Below are 7608 nucleotides of genomic sequence, written 5' to 3' on the forward strand. Positions count from 1 at the left end.
GGTTTGGGATTCCAACTCATATGTTTTAAATAAAAGTTTTTAATTGTGATTTTAATGAAAGCTTACAGAAAAGTTAGATTTTCATTCATTCATTGCTACACATTTTTACCCTCTCCCTCTATTCACCACAAGTTCACTTTAAAAAAATATTCATTCATTGTTGCACAATTACCTCTCTCCCCCAACCACAGGCCTCTTTGCAATGTACCTGTTTTTCTGGGTTGTTGTTATACCTATAATGCCTAACTGTATTTTCCTTTTAAGCAGTTCTTTCCTTCATCTGTTCCACTCTTATCTTATTCTCCTCCCAAACCCTAATGTCAAATTTGCTTTATAACAGTGATGCTATGCAGTATTTGTCCTTTTGTGACTGAGATATTTCTCTCAGCATAAAGTGCCGTAGGGTTATCCATGTTGTGTAATGTTTTATGAGTTCATTGTTTGTCAGTGCTATGTAGTATTCCATTGTATGAATATAGCATAGGGGATTTTGTTCATTTGTTTATTGATGGGCACTTGGGTTGCTTTCATCTCTTTACTATTGTAAAATAACACAGCAATGAAAGTACGTATGCATATGTCTGTGGATAGTGTTTCTGGGGTTTGGTTTTTTTTGTGTTTGGTTTTTTTTGGGTTTTTTTTTTTTAGTCTCTTTAAACTTATTGTTGTTTCTTGGTTTTTCCATCAACCCAGTTTTGTCTCAATGCCAATTAAGCTTAACCAAAAGAAGTCAAGACTAAGTTTGTGGCAACATGGTTTACAGTGCTGCCAGGAGAAGAACACATCTAATACTCTGTCAAAGTCAAAGGTATTGGAGCCGATGGGGCAGCTGAGCCACTTCGTCTGGCTTTTGGCCTGCTAACCGCTCAGTCTTGGTGGCAGTTTGCAAGTTCACAGTTTAGAATTGTTTCAATCTGAGAGCAAATCACTGTTCTCTAGGAACTGCATGAGGAATTCTGTTAGGAAAAGATCTTTATCCTAAGGAAAGTATGCAAAAATTGAGGGAGAAGACTCCAAGGGAAGAAAGGGTTGTTAGGGCCACTAACTTAAAGGGGTCCAAGTAAAATTAAATCATTGACTATTTCAATCTTTGCCCCCCTCCCCATCATGATGTCTATTAGTCCAGTGGTGAGGATTTTTGTTTTCTTAATGTTAAGATGCACTCCATATTGGAGGCTGTAGTCTTTGATTTTCTTCAGCAAATGCTTCAAATCTTTTCACATTCTGCTAGCTTGAGTATGCTATCTGTATAACATAGATTGTTGATGAATCTTCCTCTAGTTCTGATGCTCATTCTTTTTCATATAATTCAGTGTGGGTGTTTTTTTTTTTTTTTTAGCTTAAAGAAATAGTTTCTTTACCATACATAACAGTGAATTGTGATCAACGATGCTGTTAGTGTGCAGGATCTTTCTGTCTGTGTGTTTCTCCTCTCTCAGCAAATACACATTCATCCTTGTCCTTGCTGACTCAAAGTCATCAGATGATGACCGGATCTGTAGGTGTCACATCTTTCTTCTAAATGGAAGTTGTTAGGTTTTTAAAAACATTATATTTAAGTGACATCTTGTTGTTATGTGCCATCAAGTTGCCTGCGACTCATAGCAACTCTGTGTACAACAGCCCTAAAACTTGCTCTATCCTGTATCAATCTCATTGTCTCCAACACACCAACCCCTATTATCCCAATCACTGAATCAATCCATCTCAAAAAGGGTCTTCCTCTCCTGCACTGTCTGCCTCCCACCCAAACATCAAGTCCCTCTCCAAGGACTGGGCCTGCTTTGCAACATGTCCAAAGTATGTCTGACTAAGCTTCAGAATCCTTGCCTCCAAGGAGCAGCCTGGTTTCACCCACTCCAGGACAAAACTTGTTTGTTCTCCTAGCAGTCCATGGTATATTCAATACTCTTCTCTAGCACCACAGTTCAAAGTCATCAATTCTTTTTCTATCATCCCTAGTCATTGCCCAGCTCTCTGATGCACAGCAAGTAATTGCAAAGACCATGGCCTATATCAGGTGCACCTTAGTCTCCAGACTTACTTTGTTACTCTTCAGTACTTTGGAGAGGTCACTAACAGCAGACTTTTCTTAATGCAATCCATCTTTTAATTTCCTGATTGCTGGTACCAAGATTGTTGATTGTAGAGCCAAACAAACTGAAGCTGTTAACAATCTTAATCTCTTCACCATCTATCATGATGGTGCCTATTGTCCTAGTGGTGACAATCTTTTCTTTATGTTGGGCTTCAATCTATAGTGAAGGCTGCAGTTCTTGACCTTCTGCAGCAAGAGCTTCAGGTCCTTCTCAGTTTCAGTAAGCAGGGTTGTGTTATCTGCATAATGCAGATTGTTGATGAGTCTACCTCCAATCCTGATGCCACGTTTCTCCTCATAGAGCCCAGCCTCCCAGATAATCTGTTCCACATATAGATTGAAAAGATATGGAGACAGGACATATCCCTGGTACTCATCCTTCTCAATTGTGAACCATGCAGTATTTCCTTGCTCTGTTCTGACTACTGACTTCTGGTCCAAGTATAGGTTTCACATAAGCACAATCAAGTGTTCTGGGATTCCCATTCTTCTCAGAGTCAGCCACAGCTTGTTGTGATCTACATAGTCAAATGCCTTTGCGTAGTCAATGAAACACAGATAGACATTCCTCTGGTACTTGCTGCTTTAAGCTAAGAGCCATCTGACTATAGCTATAATATACCTAGTACCAGAGCCTCTTCTAAACGCAGCCTGTACTTCTGGTAGTTCTCTGTTGATGTGCTGTTCCAGTTGTTTTTGGGTAATCTTCAGCAGAATCTTGCTTGCATGTGATATCAATGATACTGTTCAATAATTTCCGCACTCTGTTGAATCACGTTTCTTTGGAATGGGAACACATAATAGATCTCTTCCAGTCAGTTGGACAGGTGATTGTCCTCTATATTTCCTGGCACAATTCTATTCATGTCATATGCAAAGCTTGATGGTAAAAATGGCTTTCTTTCCCCCTCTCTTTTCTTTTTACAAAGAGATTGTATTTTTCATTTGTGGGTTTCTCATTTGGAAATTGGGACACAAACTCTCTGGCTGCCTCATGCTGAACAGGGGTGTTGAGATGAAGGGGAAGGAAAGCCCACTTTAATATTTTTTCTAGTGGTCTTGAGTTGAAGCTACATGCCTTCTGGTTCAGTTACTAGAAGATTTTTTATGATGTTTTCTGTCCTCTTGACTGCAAAGTGTTTGTGTGGGTTAGTCCAGTGGGAGTGGCTGACTGAGCTTTGAGGCTCTCTCTAGGGACTGGGCAGCTCTCCCTAGGAGCCAAGTGGCTGTTCCCTGCAGGGCAGCTCTCCCCAGGGGCCTGGCAGTTCTCCCCAGGGGCTGGACAGCTATCCCCTCCCAAGTGGCTGTCCCCTGCCAGGTGGCTCTCCCCAGGGACTAGGCAGCTCTTCCTTGCCAGATAGCTTTCCCCAGGGGCCAGGTGGCTCTCCTCAGGAGCTGGATGGCTCCACCCACATGCCTCAAGGTCCCAAGGTCTGAACCTTACACCTCATCTGCTACCATGGCTTAGAACATCACTTCTGGCTCCAGAACAAACATTGTTGCCCTTCCTCTCTGCCAAGTGGTCTAATTGTAGCTCAAAGTAGGTATTAATACTTTCCACAAATGGAGAAGGGGCTTCCAGAGTGGTGAACAGACTCGCTCAAGTTTGAAAAAAATAATAAAGAGAACTCAAAATAAAAAAGAACTCAAACCAACATTGTCTGAAGGCTGGTTGTGAGCTGCAAGCTCCATGTGACATCCAGGTTGGCTGTCTTCTCCTCAGAACCCCAACAGCAGCACACTTCTGCTGGTAGAGACCTTGGAGCCTGACCAAATAGAGATCTCACTGAGAATGCAGGACCAGAGATTCTTCCTGTCCTCACTATCACCCACAGCAGCACCACTGTTCCCAGACACTAGCTCGCCAGCCAAGAACAAGGCTAATTCAAGTGGAGGAGAAGGACCTGGCATGCCTCAGGCCACCATAGTGGTCCCAAATCAATTAATCTAAGTTCTTGTTTCTTTAGGGTATATTTCCAGTAGTGACATTGCTGGATCAAATGGAATTTTTTGCTTCCATCTTTTTAAGAGAACGCCAAACCACCTTCCATAGTGGTTGCACCATTTTACACTCCCACCAGCAGTGAATAAGCATTTCAGTCTCTTCACAACCTCACCAGCATTTATTTTTTGCTACCCTGTTGAACTTTTGCTATTGTTGCTGTGGTGAGATGATATCTCATAGTTGTTTCATAGCTAGGGATTTTGAACATTTCTTCATGTGTTTGTTTGCCATCTGAATGTCTTCTTTGGTTAAGTGTCTATTCATATCCTGTGCCCATTTTGTGATTGGCCAACCCATAGTTTTGAGGGAAGAATTTGATTCATACCCCTCCTTTCCCTGTACTTCAAGGTTTACCACTAGAGAAGCTATCAGATTATTTTAATCCCTCAACACAAATAGAAATCTCTCAACATCTCTGCGTTTATTATGCTTTAGTCACATCTTTCTTTCTGCTTTTAAAGTTTTCAATTGAATGATGTAAAAAAAGTATATCAAATCATGAATTATATTTCAGTGGAATTTTTTCTTTTTCTTTTTTTAATTTTTGTGTGAATGTACCATCAAATCAGATCTGACTGGTACAGGAGGAGATTGTCCCTCCTTCCCCGGCAGAGCATCTGGTGGATTCGAACCGTGTGTCCCTGGGATTGTAGTTGCAGCTCCTTGCCACTAGGCCACCAGAGCTCCCCTTCAGTGGAAATTTTAACTCAGCATAATTATATGATACATTCTGTAGAAAAGGCTTGAAGAAAGAGTCAAATAACACCAATGCCTAGAAATTATGCTCTAGGATTTGGTTTAACCACAACCCATAAAGGTACATGTAAAATTTTTCATCTAGATAAGAAGAGTTGGTCAGGTTAAATCTTGGTAAACTTTCTGAGCTTTTCTTCTCAGCCTTTGATGTTACCTTGCATTTGAGCAAGGACCAAGGGTGTTGGAATGACAGCCTTTACCCAGGCTTCCCTTAACTCTGCCTCTCTGAGCTCTGCCTTTTGGGAGCCTAACATCAAAGAATGTCTTTGGGACTCAAGATTTTGAAAAACTTCTCCCTCCTATAAGTTTTCGTGAAAATATATAAAACAAAACATACTTCCCCCCCATAATTTCTACATATATAGTTCACAGACTTCACATTGTGTGTCCATTCTTCTCTATGTCTTTTTCACCACCACCAAGTTATACTTTCTACCCCCTCAATTTCTTACTTGTTCTTTGGTTTATATAAAACACAATCCACATGAATTAAACACAATGTAAATGGATTATTATATGCAAACCAATTTAAAATGGGAGAAATGCATGTATATCTGTATACAAAGATTTGCACAGATTCTACAAACCTTATTCATCATAGCCCAAACTGGAAGCAATCTAAATACCCATCAAAGAGAGAATGATAAATAAATTGTGACACAATCATATAATTAAATACTATCCAACAGCAACAACAAACTCTTGGTATACTTAATAACACTGATGGATATTAAAAACAGTATTCCAGTTGAAAATTGTAGAGGCAAAAGAGGAGCCTGGTGGCCAGGTAGGTAAGGAGTTGTGCCAACACAAAGGCAGGTGGTTTGAATCCACCTGCTGCTCCATGGGAAAAAGATGGACAATATTCTCTCGTGAGATTTATAGCATCTGCCAACCTGCTGGAGGGTCAGCTATGCATTGGTTCCAACTTGACAGCAATGAGTTGAGTTGAGAGACACAAGAATAGTCAACTACACAATCATTACAAATTGCAAGAGTAGACAAAATGAATCCACTGTAATGTTGTTGTTGTTGTTGTTGTTGTTAGATTCCATTGAGTTGAGTACTAAACTATGGACAAAAGATCTGAACCCTGATCTATTTTGTGCCATCCTCAACATCTCTGACACACTTGAGCCGGTGCCCATTCATGCAGTTACTGTATCAGTCGACCTTGTTGAAGGTCTTCCTCTCTTTTGCCAACCCTACACTTTTTTAAACATGGCATTCCTCTCCAAAGAGCAGCGTCTCCTGTCACTGTCCATTTGCCAGCAACCAACAGAAACACCCTGATGGGGTTAAGCATGATGGAGATACACCACTCCAGGAGAGGATCAGAGTGGCAATCCAGCTCAATTTTATTGGGGGCTGCAGCACACTTATATACGAACATGTAAACAGGAAAACAGGATAGGGTGGGCTTACAGATGTGGGACATGCGGATTGGATAGGAGAGCCTCAGCCTCGTGTGGAACACTCCCAGCTCAACAGATGCAGCAGCCGTCTTCCCAGGTGGCGAGCTTTCTCAGGCTGGTACAGCCAAATACAGGTGAGCTTTCTCTGCCCTGTATTAACGGCCGTTGGGAGGCTTGCACTTATCTGGAGTTTAGACAATCTGTCCTGGCCAGAGGCCCTCCCTTCCTCCCCAAAATTCTCTAACACTTTCTTAGCAATATTCCCAAAGTATGTGAGATGAATCTTTGTCACCTTAACCTACAAGGAGTACTCTGGCTGTACCCCCTCCAAGACATATTTCTTTAGTCTTTTGTTAGTCCATGGGATATTCAGTACTCTTTTCCAACACAGACCTCAAAGGCATCAATTTTTCTTCTGTCATCCTTATTCACTGTCCAGCTCTCTGCAGCATAGCAAGTGATTGAAAAGACCATGGCCTGAATCAGACTGCTGAAACCAAAGTTGTTGATCATGTATCCAAGTAATATGAAGGCATTGACTGTCTCCAACTTTTCTCCATCTATCATGATGCTGCTTATCAGTACAGTAGTGAGAAGTTTTGTTTTCTTCATGTTGAAATGCAATCCATATTAAAGGCATTATTCTTTGGTCTTCTGCAGCAAGTACTTCAAGTCTTCCTCACTTTCAGTAAGCAAACGTGTGTCATGTGCATAACATTGGTTATTGATGAGTCTTCCTTCAATCCCGAGGCCATATTCTTCATAAAGTCCCGCTTTTTGAATAATTGCTGAGCATTCATACAGATTGAATAGGCATGGAGAGAGCATACAACCCTGATGAACACCTTTCCTACTTTTAAGTCATGTCATGTTCCCTTGTGCTGTTTGAACAAAAGACTTGGTATTGCTGTAGATTTTGCATGAGCACAAGTAAGTGTTCTGGGATTCCTATTCTCAATGTTATGATACACACAGTCAAATGCCTTTGCAAAGTCAATAAAGCACAAATAGACATTCTTTTGGTATTCTTTGCTTTCTGCCACTTCAACAATTGTAATAGGAAAGTAGAAAATGATTAATCTGAGAAGAGGGAAGTGGTTATTGAAAATTTTGAGGGAATTTCTGGAAGTAGGAAAGAATCTTTCTCTTAAACTGAGCCATAATTACATGAATGTACATGGTTCAAATTCACCAGCTGCTTCTTGGGAGAAAGATGGGCAATTTCCTCCTGTGTGGTTTACTGCCTCTGAAAATCCACTGGAGAATCAGTTAAGAATTGGCTCTCACTCAATGGCACATAACAACACACATGTATAAAAATGAATTAAGCCATT

This window comes from Elephantulus edwardii, unplaced genomic scaffold (assembly GCF_000299155.1).
Source record: "Elephantulus edwardii isolate Elephantulus edwardi_28Jun2011 unplaced genomic scaffold, EleEdw1.0 scaffold00130, whole genome shotgun sequence".
NCBI lineage: Eukaryota > Metazoa > Chordata > Mammalia > Macroscelidea > Macroscelididae > Elephantulus > Elephantulus edwardii.